Source organism: Trifolium pratense, unplaced genomic scaffold (assembly GCF_020283565.1).
Source record: "Trifolium pratense cultivar HEN17-A07 unplaced genomic scaffold, ARS_RC_1.1 scaffold_68, whole genome shotgun sequence".
NCBI classification, from domain to species: domain Eukaryota; kingdom Viridiplantae; phylum Streptophyta; class Magnoliopsida; order Fabales; family Fabaceae; genus Trifolium; species Trifolium pratense.
Window position 1 is genome coordinate 51,365 of NW_025721051.1, and position 16,654 is coordinate 68,018.

Here is a 16,654-nt window from a genome sequence, read left to right on the forward strand (position 1 = left end):
AGATGAAACAAAATTTCATTTCAAACAGGTTTATTTATTTTAGCATCTTGAAAACAGTTTTAAAATTAGAGTCACCAGACAAGTTTTTATTTTATTTTCTTCTCAAATTCAGTTTTTAAAAATTGTGATTTATAAAATTGTATTTAAAAACTGAAAACTAAAACCCAATCAAACAGGCTCCTAGTTATTTGTAGTTCTGGCAAATCTGTTAGATCCGTATTGCCCAACACTTCGGGATGTCTGAAATCGAGTAGACCATTACAATAGACTTGGTTTCTCACTCTTACAAAGCTATAACTGGTTTTGTTCAATAGACATGTGACTAAATGTCTCACTTACAGGAGCTATCACGGGACTCTATTAAAGGCTTGGCTTTACAATGTTAGACTATTTTTATGCAATAATCTCAATTTGTGAAACCTTTCTTTTCTGGAGATATATATCTATAAATGCTGAAAATCTTTGCATGATAAGTTTTGAAGCCTTTTTCTGACAAATGAGATGTTATGCCTTAAGTTTACTTGGTTTTAGGATTTGGAGAATTTCGTGGTGCTAATGATAAATGCATACTTCTGATCCATGTCAGGATAAACCAGAGGTTCAACGAAAACATAAATATGAGGTAAACTTCTATGATTAGCATGGCTATCTCAAATATCCGGAAAGATCTTCTAGGCCAACCGCTTCAGCTACTCTCAGGGGTTGATATATTTAGTAATGCAAGTAGTTCACTTGGACATATGAGCAAAGGTGTAGCTGCATTGTCTATGGATATGGATAAGAAGTTCATTCAAAGTCGACAGCGACAGGTTTTGTCTAGTATGTTCTTTTCCTGTGCTTTAAATTGTGATAGCCACATTGATATTACCACCAGACCTAAAATTTAAAGCTTTTAAGTAGTACTTTCCCGACATAATTTTTTTCTTAATCTCATTTTTCGTTTTAAAAAATCACAAAGGGAAAAGATAACAAAGCAGTTATTGCAAGTAATATCATGTAAGAAGTGTTTACATGTGAATTTTTTTTTTAGTGTTTTTGTATTGCTATTTTCTTGGATATAATAATAAGTTGCTTCGGTTTGTAGGTACGTTTTGCTCACTGGAAGTTTCTTAAAACTGTTGTTAACAAGCTGTTCGAGTTTATGCATGAGACACAACCTGGAGTTCAGGTTATTTTTATTCTTTGAAGCTCAGTCAGTTTCCACTTGTGTATTACTTGTAATGATATTATTATTTATTTATAATAATTGGTAAAACAAATCCAGGATCTGATTTATTTTCCTCCCTTTCCCATTCTCTCGAATTCAAAAAATAAAACGAGACTAATATTTGTTTCACAATTCTTCCATATATATTATGTATGTGATGTGCTATAATGCATAACCGTCAATGTAATTGCTATTTAAGGAACTTATGATCAAACCATTAAACAACAACGTAGTAGTGTGGATTCGCTTCACTCTCAATTTGAATTGTCAAGGTTATTATTTTATTGCTTTTTGTTTAAATCCATGTTTAATTGTGTGTTGTTGTTATATACTTATTACTATCTTGATGTGGAATTGTAGGAACTTGTTACTCTGAGTTCTCATCCACTATTAAAGTCACCAGATGTTGGAAAACATTTATGTTGATGTGAAGGTATTGAACTCTATGAATGACCTAAATTTTCACTTTTTTGCAGTAGATCTGTAATTCTGAATTGATATTTGCGTATCTTTCTTTCAAGAAAATGTACTGTTAGTTATTTATATAACATAGATTGTGTGAAGTTCACTAATTTCACTTATATCAATGTGTAAGGTATATTATGTAACAAATATCGAAGCCTAACTCATCCTTACAAAACCGGCTTGTAAGGTGAGGATTGCCTCCTCTTTATAAACTCTTCTCAAGAATCCTATCTATCCGATGTGGGACTAAATCGGCTTGTAAGGTGAGGATTGCCTCCTCTTTATAAACTCTTCTCAAGAATCCTATCTATCCGATGTGGGACTAAATCCCACCGAGTGTTGGCCGCTAACATATTAAGTATATTCACTGATTTCTGTAACACCCAAACCCGTTATTTAATTAACTCTGCCTTTATAAAATCTTTTTCGAAAATACGCAGCGGAAAATTGAAAATATGATTATAAAGCGCTGGTTTGAATATCACAAACTTCATTCAAAGATAATACTAAATACATTTATCTAGTAAAATATTCGAATGAACTAAAACCAAAACCTCGCATCGAACGATGCGTTATTAGTTATACAAAACGGATACTTTTCAAATGAAAGCTTAAGACCAACAGAGTATACTAAGAGGACTACATGCATATACATATAAAAACCCCTTTTTCCCGTGTCTCAATCAGAGCAGAGCTTCACCATTGCACTCGGACGAGGCTAACACATAACCTGTCAACCTGGACCCCCAAAGGTCCAGCAATTAACACAAAGCAGAGAGTTAGAAAACATAAACATAAATATAAGTGTGAGTAGTATACTACACACTCCACACGCTATCATACATTTCTAACTCACGCACATACATCGTCAAATACGACTACCAATTAATCATCCATTTACAAACACACCAATCATATAGTTTCACGTCTTCTCGGACACTACCAAAGTGTACATTTTATAGTCATGACGGACTCTACACTTGTTCATTTTATTGTCATGACGGACTCTACATTTGTTCATTTTATAGTCATGACGGACTCTACTCATATACCAAGACATGGCAACAATCACAGTATTAAACAATTAGTAAATACCAAAGCTTAACACATACGGAAAACACATTACAATCCAATCAGATAATGTCACATAACAATGATCAAATACATGTGCATTTACCCTAATGCATCTAATGTCAATTATCCAATGTCATGTCATCCCTAGACACGACTAATGCATGTGGTACCCATTTACATTGTTCAGATTTCAGTCATGACGGACTGTTCAGATTATAGTCATGTACGGACTGTTCAGATTATAGTCATGCACGGACTGTTCAGATTATAGTCATGCACGGACTCTACATCAGTTTTACATCATGCAGGATGCTGGCCAACTTAGACCATCTCATTCAGTTTTACATCGTTGCTGGATGGTGTCAGTTTTAGATCATGCAGGATCATCATCAATACAGTTTAAAATCATGTCGGATCTCGGTTATCATCAACCATCTCACTCACAAAGAGGAGTCACACAGTTTTATATCATGTTTGGATATGGGCTCTAGATTTCGGATAACATAATCCCATCTTCGGCCACTTTTGGAAAACATAGTCCATTTACTCTATTGGAATACACATGATTCCAATATCACAATTTATTCATGAATGCATGATTACTTTTAAACACATCAAATACATGACGCTATCTAGCTCGAAGCTATTCATTCACTGATGCGGAAACACAATTCCAACATCTAACACATTAGGATAACACAATATCCTATCACTCGAATCATAATTATTCACATGATAATTATCTGCATAACCATTTTTATACACACAAGGTTTCATTTACACTTATGTCATAAAACATACATCATTCTCTTATCATTGCAAATTAATGCTAAAACATATACATTGCTCACTTTAAGCTACAACTTATTGCACACACGTTTATCGATCATATAACGATTAACAATAAGTATTAACAGTATCAACATGTATCAACAATCATGTAAGGATACCCTTAAACCATGTTACAAGTGCCTAATTACACTTACAAACATTAACAAAATTTGCTGTCACAGAGGCCTTCGCTAAGCGAAGCCTTAGCGAGACTTGGCGAACCTCACCAGGAAGTCACCTGCTCATGGCGAGCTTTGGCGAGCTTCAGCGAACCTGTTCGCTACAGCGAACTCCTGGTCGCTTAGCGAACCACACCAGAACAGAATATCTGTTCTTGAGTTATCTAAGGCGGTTTAACCTTAAATCAACTCAAAAATTCATCTAGACATGTTATAAATTCTTATAAACAGCTAATTCAAGCATATATGGTATCAAGGAACATTAATCATCCCTTCCAAACATCCAAATACATCAAACAATCAAAATCATGCCAATTTCTTGCAAAATAAGCAAAGTTGCATAAACATGCAAATCATTGATCAAACATCTACATATTCCCATTTTCAACTCCCCAAAGTTGTTTACTTCATCTACCATGAGTTCACTACACATGTTAGGATCAAAAGAATCCATTTTCCATTAAGAAAATCACCCACAAAACCCACAAGAAAATAGAGTGGAAAGAGTTTGGGAATGGAGGAATCGACATCCTCCCCTCTTTCGAATCACTCACGAATATGTAATCTAACTCTCGTACCTTAGCTCGACGATTCCTCAAGCTTGCTCTTCTCTTTCTCTCCCACGAGCTCTCCCTCTCCCTCATGAGCTCCTCCTCTTGCTCTTTCTCAAGAATTGCAACTTATGAGACTATTCATGGTTGACTTGGCTACTTATAGCTCCTCTCTATTCTCATGGATCAAAGCCCACTTGGCTTAGGCCCAATGCCTATTCCACGCCCAAAGGCCCAAACAACATAACTTCTCGCTCATTAACTTACGTTCTCGCTAAATGATTATTCGCCGCTTAATAATTTAATTATAAATCACGCCCTCGCGTAATAAAATAATTAAATAACGAATACTAAATTTTGGGTCGTTACAACTCTACCCCCCTTAAAAGATTTTCGCCCTCGAAAATTACCCGACTCAAACACAACTCCGGATAAACTCCCTCATCCGACTTTCTAATTTCCAACTTGCATTCTAACCAACGGGTTTTCTAGTCATAATACCTTAACCGATACGGTCTCTTACACAAACTCCGATTCAAAATCACGCTTCTTCTGAATTCGTACCAACAACACACACAAACTCCAAACCAAACCAAGTTTGACAAAATCAGTCAATCCCAATCGACACAATCTCGTCTACTCATCAACAATAGATCAAGGACAGCTAATCCCTTGATTTGTCGATAGATAGTCAACAATCGTGATGATGGCATAAACCATTCTCATCAAACTACTTAAAACTTTCTCTTAACATCTTACGGTACTCGCAGCACCACTCCAAAACAAAACCACTTAACCCAAAATACTCCGAAAGACCCTTCCGTTGCATACTTCACAACCTTTCAAATTCCATAAGTTCTTAACTGCGTCGAATCTCACTCCAACCATTCATTCGGTAGCACAACCTCTACACTCATCTACTGTCTAACTTCTCAAGGTTCTTAACACATTCCAAAAATATACTATCCAACCGTCAAATTCCTTTTTCCTTGCAATTCCCTAAATCATCGCGTCGAACATTCAACATAACTGTTTTATTTTCCAAATAATCTCTTATCCAATTTCTGACTTCCTTAACATGACCTTTCCAATGTCACTTTTCCGTCAAGGTACTTTTATCCAAAATATTACCTTAAGTCACTCGTCGACTAACTATCATTTCATCGTCCATGATGAAAATATCCAAAATATTTTATTTCCTTACCACATAGGATTACTATACTACTCCAACATATACGATGCTCCCAACATCACTTAGCCTCCACCGACTTTTTCCATTCCATAAATAATTTTCCAATTGCTACAAAACATCTCTGATACTTACTTCAAGCATCACTTCCAAATTCTCAACACACATTTTCCAAACACAACAATTACTTATGTGTGAGATAGTCCTTTCCGCAAATTCTTACTTGACATAAGTCACTTTCTTACGTCTCTCTAATACTCATGCTTGACACGTTTCCAAAGGCTAACTTTCTTATCCCCAAACATCCAAAGATAACACTTCGCACTTAGCTTCTCATCAACCTCTAAGGTTTCATCCAATCTTAGACACTAGTTGTCTGATTATCGTCCAAATGGATTCATTTTCCTTCCTCTATAAACTTCTTATGAAATCCTTCGATTTGTTATCTCACTTCCATCTTGGAATAACTCTACTACTTGTACAATCCACTACCACTCGATAACTTAACAAGTATACCAATTTCTAACACGGTATTTCTTAATTCCATTCTCATCTACTTCTGAGAATTCACTTCTTTTTCCTTGGTTAAATAACACTAACGGTTCTCCAACCTTCACATCTATTTTCTAAGCTTCTCAAATCTTTCCAAGAAATGACTACTCGGTTCTAACACACTCAGCCGCTATAAATCCTTCCTAGGCTCTTCTCGATCACCTAGTAATTCCATATTTAATCTCAGCTACTATCAAAAGTTGATTTCCAAACAACCATGATCTCCGTCTTGTTGATTCCAACACAACTCTCATCAGATTCCTCTGAAAACTTTTCATCAACAAAGCTTCCATCTTTATCACTCTTCCTCCTCTTTGAGGATGAACCATCAAGTGAAAGACAACCAAACAATGGAACATTCTTGCTACGAGTTCCGCTAGAAACACCACCAGTCCCACTTATTGTAATCGGGTTTTCAGTTCCCTAACCACACCTTCAATCCTTGACATCAATCTCCCACTTAACTTAACCCTCAAGGTACCCACCATTCGCATACTCGTCGTATGATCATCACTAGGTTTTCTTACCCTCGACGCACACGTCTTCTCCGTTTCCCAGCAACGGTGTTCACTTATCATTCAATCTGCTCCATCGTTCCCCAATGGCCACATTCTCCCTACGGCTAAACAACTTCATTCCGACTCACTCCGAAATGATCATCTGATACTTCCTCCAAAATATTCTTCAAATAAGAACTCCACTTCGAACGACGCTACTCAATCTTAAACAATCCACTTCAAGAACATCTCAATTCGTCCTTATTTCTCGCGTTCGAAACATCTTGGAGAGACAAAATCTTCTCCCCCACTTATCTCAACCCCACCTTTATACTTCCACTAGAACATCCGGTGTAAGCACCTAACCGTCCTATCGATTCCAAATCTATTCCTCCCAAGAGAAATCTAATACCGACAGCATTCACATGCATGTCGTATGCAAAGGGTAAACATAAGGTAAGATATCTAAGCATCTACTCAAACCCCCGGTGCAGTCCTCTTGACATACACACCACTACAAAATACATAAACACACTATTCCCATCTATGCTAATGTAACAACCTACGTAACAACTAGCATACATAATTACTACCACATGTCTATACATATATTTATAACTAAACTATATGTAAGACAATGAAACATCCATGTACACAAGACATCGAGTCAAGTACATGCATTACATTTCGTTTGTTCGCATACTTACAACATCTACTCAAACATGTATAAAACATAGCATGTTCTCAAACAAGTTCTCATCATGAGAATACATTCACATAGTTCAATTAAAGAACCACACTAAGTACTAGTAATCAATCTACCACATGTTATAAACAAACATATAACAACACACATTAGGATCTACTTACATCCTACTCCTTTCTCACTCTAGTGAAAAATTCATTTTCACTTACTCAAAAGAAAATAATCTTATGTTTTCAACAAAATCTTCATCACATGCAGTTTTACATCATGCTGGATCATTAACTATTAGCAATAAGCATCTACAAACCAAAAGTTCAAACCACACAAATTTTTAAAACTTTAAGCATAAAAATACTCAACCACTACTTGACTTGATAACTTATAACAATGATAAGTATCAATCGCATCAAGTACACACAACAAGAAAAGACAGACACAACTGGCACACACGCTCACTCGATCTGACTGCACAGAACGGCTCTGATTGACACATAACCTCACAGTCCGAAGACAACTGCTCTGATACCACTTTGTAACACCCAAACCCGTTATTTAATTAACTCTGCCTTTATAAAATCTTTTTCGAAAATACGCAGCGGAAAATTGAAAATATGATTATAAAGCGCTGGTTTGAATATCACAAACTTCATTCAAAGATAATACTAAATACATTTATCTAGTAAAATATTCGAATGAACTAAAACCAAAACCTCGCATCGAACGATGCGTTATTAGTTATACAAAACGGATACTTTTCAAATGAAAGCTTAAGACCAACAGAGTATACTAAGAGGACTACATGCATATACATATAAAAACCCCTTTTTCCCGTGTCTCAATCAGAGCAGAGCTTCACCATTGCACTCGGACGAGGCTAACACATAACCTGTCAACCTGGACCCCCAAAGGTCCAGCAATTAACACAAAGCAGAGAGTTAGAAAACATAAACATAAATATAAGTGTGAGTAGTATACTACACACTCCACACGCTATCATACATTTCTAACTCACGCACATACATCGTCAAATACGACTACCAATTAATCATCCATTTACAAACACACCAATCATATAGTTTCACGTCTTCTCGGACACTACCAAAGTGTACATTTTATAGTCATGACGGACTCTACACTTGTTCATTTTATAGTCATGACGGACTCTACATTTGTTCATTTTATAGTCATGACGGACTCTACTCATATACCAAGACATGGCAACAATCACAGTATTAAACAATTAGTAAATACCAAAGCTTAACACATACGGAAAACACATTACAATCCAATCAGATAATGTCACATAACAATGATCAAATACATGTGCATTTACCCTAATGCATCTAATGTCAATTATCCAATGTCATGTCATCCCTAGACACGACTAATGCATGTGGTACCCATTTACATTGTTCAGATTTCAGTCATGACGGACTGTTCAGATTATAGTCATGTACGGACTGTTCAGATTATAGTCATGCACGGACTGTTCAGATTATAGTCATGCACGGACTCTACATCAGTTTTACATCATGCAGGATGCTGGCCAACTTAGACCATCTCATTCAGTTTTACATCGTTGCTGGATGGTGTCAGTTTTAGATCATGCAGGATCATCATCAATACAGTTTAAAATCATGTCGGATCTCGGTTATCATCAACCATCTCACTCACAAAGAGGAGTCACACAGTTTTATATCATGTTTGGATATGGGCTCTAGATTTCGGATAACATAATCCCATCTTCGGCCACTTTTGGAAAACATAGTCCATTTACTCTATTGGAATACACATGATTCCAATATCACAATTTATTCATGAATGCATGATTACTTTTAAACACATCAAATACATGACGCTATCTAGCTCGAAGCTATTCATTCACTGATGCGGAAACACAATTCCAACATCTAACACATTAGGATAACACAATATCCTATCACTCGAATCATAATTATTCACATGATAATTATCTGCATAACCATTTTTATACACACAAGGTTTCATTTACACTTATGTCATAAAACATACATCATTCTCTTATCATTGCAAATTAATGCTAAAACATATACATTGCTCACTTTAAGCTACAACTTATTGCACACACGTTTATCGATCATATAACGATTAACAATAAGTATTAACAGTATCAACATGTATCAACAATCATGTAAGGATACCCTTAAACCATGTTACAAGTGCCTAATTACACTTACAAACATTAACAAAATTTGCTGTCACAGAGGCCTTCGCTAAGCGAAGCCTTAGCGAGACTTGGCGAACCTCACCAGGAAGTCACCTGCTCATGGCGAGCTTTGGCGAGCTTCAGCGAACCTGTTCGCTACAGCGAACTCCTGGTCGCTTAGCGAACCACACCAGAACAGAATATCTGTTCTTGAGTTATCTAAGGCGGTTTAACCTTAAATCAACTCAAAAATTCATCTAGACATGTTATAAATTCTTACAAACAGCTAATTCAAGCATATATGGTATCAAGGAACATTAATCATCCCTTCCAAACATCCAAATACATCAAACAATCAAAATCATGCCAATTTCTTGCAAAATAAGCAAAGTTGCATAAACATGCAAATCATTGATCAAACATCTACATATTCCCATTTTCAACTCCCCAAAGTTGTTTACTTCATCTACCATGAGTTCACTACACATGTTAGGATCAAAAGAATCCATTTTCCATTAAGAAAATCACCCACAAAACCCACAAGAAAATAGAGTGGAAAGAGTTTGGGAATGGAGGAATCGACATCCTCCCCTCTTTCGAATCACTCACGAATATGTAATCTAACTCTCGTACCTTAGCTCGACGATTCCTCAAGCTTGCTCTTCTCTTTCTCTCCCACGAGCTCTCCCTCTCCCTCATGAGCTCCTCCTCTTGCTCTTTCTCAAGAATTGCAACTTATGAGACTATTCATGGTTGACTTGGCTACTTATAGCTCCTCTCTATTCTCATGGATCAAAGCCCACTTGGCTTAGGCCCAATGCCTATTCCACGCCCAAAGGCCCAAACAACATAACTTCTCGCTCATTAACTTACGTTCTCGCTAAATGATTATTCGCCGCTTAATAATTTAATTATAAATCACGCCCTCACGTAATAAAATAATTAAATAACGAATACTAAATTTTGGGTCGTTACAATTTCAATTCTTCTCTTCATGTATATACTAAGAAAATGTACATGCTTTGTTTTTTATTAACTATTTAGGTTTTATCCTGTTCATTATAATGTTTGTCGATCTTTTAAATTGTGCTGAGTGATGACTTATATTACCAGGTGATTTATTTGGCGCTCTTAGGGCACGACTCAATGATAGCAACAAAAAACTAGTCATGGCTACCTTGACATCAATTGGTAATGTTGCATCTGCAATGCGTCAAGCAAAGTTTGTGAATTGTGTTCGGCTTTTGTATTTTCTTTCTAGTTGTTAATGTTGCATTTCCTTGTTTAAAAAGTTTAACTTTTTGAATGGTTTATTGCAGAGCTTTCTGTCGGATATTTTGAAATGTCTTGGGGACAACAGGAAGTACATGAGAGTATGTGTTTTGAATACTCTTGACTCTGCAAATCAGATATTGAAAACCCCTTAAAAAGCAACCATGTGTTTGATGCATTTTATATGTGCTGGTCAATATTTTCATGTTGCATTTCTCTGACTTTGAATAACCTAAGTCGGATCTATATGGATTTTTACAAGTTCCTCAATGCATTTTTTGCTATATTTACGAATAGCAATTAGTAAATCAGTGTCCTTCTGTTCTAGATACACAATGTGTACTGCTCGTCTTTCCAAACTGTAGCTAAAGCTGCAATCTAGTATCATGACCCTAATCTATGAGAAGGTATGCTTAAAATTTATTGGTTGTACATAATAATGAAATTCACATGTTGTCGGTCATCATAATGATTTTTGGTCTGCAGTTATACCTTCAAGTAGTCAAAAGGTAATGTTTTTTTTAGACCTGGGTAGTTTTTCTTGATTAATTATCAATTACTAATGCAACTTGCATTTTAATACTTGCAAATCAGAAAGATCAAAAGAAAGAAAATTTTCATAAAGCAAATGTACTACATTGTTTATGAACTATTTCTAGCTTAGTTTTATTAGTTCTCCAAATTGTTTATGAACACAGGTTATTGTTTATATAAAATCAACTTCACTTCATTTTATTATTTTTTTTATAAAAATAGTTGATATATAAGCTCATATGCTACAAGTGCATAGTTAAGCTGTTAATTCAAACATGATCTAAATCTGTAGCTGATTTTGCTTTTCATCCAGGGCTGAAAAGTTTTGCTGGTCTAAAGAGGAAGTTAGCTGATGAAGTAGGAAAATGCAAAGGTCTAAAGTCAGTGCTATACATATTAATTGTGTCAGATAAGAGAAGCTACTCTTTTTTCCTTGTCCTCTCTTTCAGAACAACTGCTTGAGAAACATGTACACGATATTGATTTCAGTTTTCTTAATTCTTATGGGCTGATATACATGCTTAAAATTTATATCTCCATTTTCAATAACTGGGTTATATTTTGCACTGAGATATACTTATACTTTGATATATATTTTATGTTTTTCATATAGGAGTCAGGGTTTCGGCCAAGTAACTTAAAGAACATGGTTGAACAGATTGTTGCCGAGGACTTTCTAATAGGTCATTTCTCAAATGCTTCCTTAAGCTTCCGTTACGCTTCAGTTATGATGCATGCGCGTGTGTATTTATTTCACTTTCCCTCTTTTTTTGTGACAGATTCTCTTGAATACCCCTTTCTATATGCTCGTATCTTTACTACAGTTGCCAAATTCTCCTCTGTGGTAACTATTTTCTGTCCTATTTTATTTTCTCAGATAGGCACTCTTTCTCTGTCAAACTTTTAACTTCTCTTAATTTACAAATAAGCAGCACTTTCCAATCCCATTCTTTTTTTATTTGTTTATTTTTTTAATAAAGATTCACTTTAGTTTAAAATTAGAATCAATTCAGTCTCCCCTTTTTATTTATTTTTAAAAGTAGAGCCGCATAGTCTTACTACTACTCCTAATTTCCTAAACGTGTAAACCACAATATAACTACTTTTAAAGTTTGCTATTTTTTATGTTTAATTATTTGTTTTAAGAATATAATTTTATTATTCTAAGTATATAACTATATTAAAAAAAAAATTATACGAGCGTACCCGTACCTTAATTTTTCTAAAAATGTCGTACCACGTACCGGTACCGTACCTGCACCTATGCAACATAGGTAAGCAAACACGTCTCAATTTGTATTCTTTGTACATCAAGCTTTCTTCTAACTTTTAATCTGATAGGCCTCCACCTGTAAAAGTAGGTGCCTGCAGGGCATTTGCTCAACTTCTACCTAAAGCAAAGAAAGTAATTGTCCAACCACAGTTATTCGATTTATTTTCATCCCTCACGGATCTTCTTAATCATTTACTGTACAATATAAATCCCTTTTTCGAATATATTTTGCTATTGTTGCTGTGTAGTTAACTTAATATGGTTTCCAGGCATCATATGGTTTCCTTGCATACGATACTTGAAACGTTGCAAGAAGCAGTAAAGGCAGGTTAGGAATATCTTTCTATGGAAATTACTAATTTACTCTTCTATCCCCACACAATTGACTTTATTTTTTTTTTCTTTTTTGTGATACAAATCACTGTTTGGTTCAAATGCTCACTGAGAAATTTCGCCTTTTCATTCAATAACCAAGGTAAGGTATATTAGGAGTTGCAACTTTTGATATCGTTGCATTAAATATTTCATTTTCATTCTCGAAGCTGATCAAATGTGTGTTATTTGATAATGATGCAGAGGCTGTTTTTTCTCAAACTAAACCTATTGCTACATCAGTAAAGGATGGTTTTAATGTCTGTATATTTGCTTATGGGCAAACTGGAACTAGTAAAACATTTACAATGGAGGGAACACCAGAAGAGAGGGGAGTTAATTACCGAACACTTGAAGAATTGTTTAGGATATCCGAAGAGAGAAAGGGTGTAATGAAGTATGACTTACATGTTAGTATGTTGGAGGTTTACAATGAGAAGATAAGAGATCTTCTAGTGGAAAACTCTACCCAGCCTACTAAGAAGTGAGTTTTAATTCTTCTTAATCTAATTAGCACTGTAGTTTTTAGTTCCTTTATTTTAAATTTCAAAATAGATAGTCATTTCATATGTTCTTAACAAAAACCAAATTTGAGAAAGCCGACTGGTTATTGCTAGGTTGGATAATGAGTCTGTAAGAAATGTGCACTATTTTAGTCTCCAGGCTTATGTAAAATCTGACTACAGTCCGAGCATTCTGTAAGCATTTCTTTATTTGTAAAAATTCTTTATTATTGTTTGTCTTCACCTTCTCTTTTCTGGCTACATTTTTCCATCAAATATGTGCAAATGGTTTTGTTTGTCCTTGTAATCATTGATGTCTTTAATTTCTTGACAGTCACTTCGATTAATGGAGCATGAGAATTCTAAGATTTTGAATGCAAAAGGCGAGCTTAGCGATGAAAAGCTCTCTTCATATGAAAAATGTAACACCCAAACCCATTAATTAAATATTTCTACCTTTAGTAAAATCTTTTTCAAAATACGCAACGGAAAGTAATGTTCGATATTATAAAAGTTGTGATTCGAGTATTACATTCTTCAATCAAAATAATACTAATGTAGTTAATTAGTAAAAATACTTGTTTATACAAATCTTAAATCAAATAATATATTTATTGATTATACAAAACAACCTAGATAAGGTGACTCTATATACAATATAAAACCCCTTTTCCCGTGTCACAATCAGAGCGGAGCTTCACCGACGACTCGACATCGAATACCACAAAATCCTGTAAAATCTGGACCCCCAACGGTCCAGCACATAACACATAAAAGAGAGTTAGACATCATACTCAAAATATAAGTGTAAGTAAAACGGTACTTAAACACTTCATACTCATGCATATATCATACATCTATACATATTCACCAACATCTATCATTCCATTATAATCTACCAGACAAATTATAATTCAAACATCACTTATACGTCAACAATTATGACATAATCAATCATCCACAAAATACACCAAATCATATAGTTTCACGTCGTCTCGGACAATACCAAAACATCAACAAATATCACATAACTCAATTACAAATAGGAATATACATAAAGTTCCTAATGTAATCTAACACCACAAATACATTGTTCAGATTATAGTCATGACGGACCCTGCGTTGTTCATTTTATAGTCATGACGGACTCTGCTCCTCACATACAGATTAACAATCAACATTTACCAAGTATGTGTCAAACATCATTTATCATAAAATGCACACATAATCCCTAATGCAATCTAACGCTTCACATTCATGTTATGTCCTCTAGACACCTCTAATGCATGTGGTACCATCGTCTTTATCAGAGTATCTCACCACTGATATCCGTCTTTATCAAACAAACATAGTTCGATATTCGTCTTTATTGGACAAGCCAATATCCCTAAATATTCATGATGCATGCACTCAAAACTCATGAATATATCCATCAACAATTGGCATATAGCCCATCAACAATAACGTGGAACACTATCCAACGTCCGTCTTTATTAAGATAATCAATACCTTAATATACGTCTTTATTAGAATAACATAATTCTAATATCCTTCTTTATTAAGTTGATTAACACCTTAATATACTTCTTTGATATTTAAACAAACATCATCAACAATCAACAACAATTATAATCAACAATTCATCAACACATCATTCTTCATCAACAAGCAATCAATCATGTAAGAATACCATTATCATGAAGAATAAGACACTGATTTGAAACTACATGCTAAGGAAGATAGCAGATGAAAATTTGTGAAATCTGCAGTATTTTCGCCTGGGGCGGAAAAATTCCTGAAGTAACTGGTTTGCTCTCTGTTCTGCCGTTTCAGGCGAAATTCTGGCGCCTGGGGCGAAATACTTGCGTTTTCTACACCAAATCGCCCAAAAATCCCATTTTTCATGTTATAAATCCCAAAAGAGTTTGTATTCAAGCATAACAAACATGGATAAACACAAAAGGACAGTTCATTTCTCATATCTACATCATAAACATCGAAAAAGTAAAGATTGAACACTTTTTCATCAAAACTCTCAAGAACACAAAGTTCTTGAGTTTAATCTTTCATAAACTCGTTTTTTAACCATTAAATCCGTCCATTAATCATGTTAAAAGCATGTTAAACATATTAAGAACCTTAGGAACGATTTCCATCAAGAAAATCCGTTCTAAGCTAAAACGAAAATGGGGTGGAGGAAGTTCGGGTGAGGAGAAATCGACATTCTCCCCTTCCTCGGGTCACCCACGAATATGAAATCTACTCTCTTACCTTGGATCGACGAACTCACGAAGATTGCTCCTCGAATCCCTTCTCCAAGCTCTTGCTCTAGCTCCATGCTCTCCCTTCTCTCTTCATTCTCCCAAAATTAAGAAAAATGAACTCTTTCTCTCACTACAAGGCTAAATAGCGCCCCCCTCTAGCTCACAAGGCCCAATGGGCCTCAAGCCCAATAGCTTGGCCCAACTCCCGTTAACTCTCACTAACTCGCGCGTTAACTAAAACTCTCGATAAATAACTTAAAGTTACTATCTTACTTAAAAACCACATCACCAAATAATTAAACACTTAAATAGTGAATAATAAATTTGGGTCGTTACAAAAAACTTCGTAAATCCTATGATCATTTGTACCACAATGTCTCATCGTAAGTTGCTTTCGTATAGTTGACTTTTCATGTTTACATGTCAAATGGCTACTTCATTTTGTATATCTATTATTTACATATGTTTTTGCAAAAAGTACTATGAACCCAATTTAAGGTTTACATGTATGGCTGCCCATGCATATTTTGGCCTTTCAGTGCGTTATTTGTATATATTTTGGCCATTCAGTTGGTTGGAAACATAAGTACATTTTGTTTCATATATACTGAGTTAAGACTAAGGTGGACTTTATCTCTCTCATCGAGGTTCCCCCAAAATTGATAAAAATAGATAATTTGAAATGTCTCTGCAAGATAGTTTTGTTTTACTTGTTATAAAATTTTGACGTTTCATTCATGCCGACGATGTTGTCTGTCTAATGTAGACTATAAGTGGAATATGTTGCTTTGATGTCTCTAATTATTCCATTTAATTCTTCTGTGCTGTAATTATGGTTGTCTTGTTACAGATTAGCTGAAGCACTTGATATGCATCCTCCTGTAATGCTGGAGGATGGCCACACAACAAGGGTAACTAGTGGTGAGGAGGATGTTTCTTCTGCTGCTGGGTAAGATTATGTTGTTGAACCCATATGGGATGATGAAAACACAAGGGCTTT

At 35.1% G+C, this 16,654-nt stretch overlaps 1 protein-coding gene across 3 annotated transcripts in view; it reads left to right on the forward strand.

Moving 5' to 3' along the window:
• LOC123901491 (nucleobase-ascorbate transporter 6-like) overlaps positions 1-16,654 on the forward strand; it is a 69,608-nt gene that overhangs the window by 1,391 nt on the left and 51,563 nt on the right. Inside the window, exons 1-9 of one of the 3 annotated variants that reach the window (XM_045951650.1) lie at positions 1,568-1,640; positions 10,550-10,627; positions 10,756-10,809; positions 11,037-11,115; positions 11,556-11,711; positions 11,856-11,925; positions 12,022-12,086; positions 12,785-12,990; positions 13,092-13,371. The gene's annotated coding sequence lies outside the window, so the exon portion shown is untranslated. Of the gene's footprint in view, positions 1-586; positions 820-1,567; positions 1,641-10,549; positions 10,628-10,755; positions 10,810-10,867; positions 11,116-11,555; positions 11,712-11,855; positions 11,926-12,021; positions 12,087-12,784; positions 12,991-13,091; positions 13,372-16,654 lie in introns of those variants that run through there. The other 2 variants (XM_045951651.1, XM_045951652.1) reach the window with 2 other exon arrangements.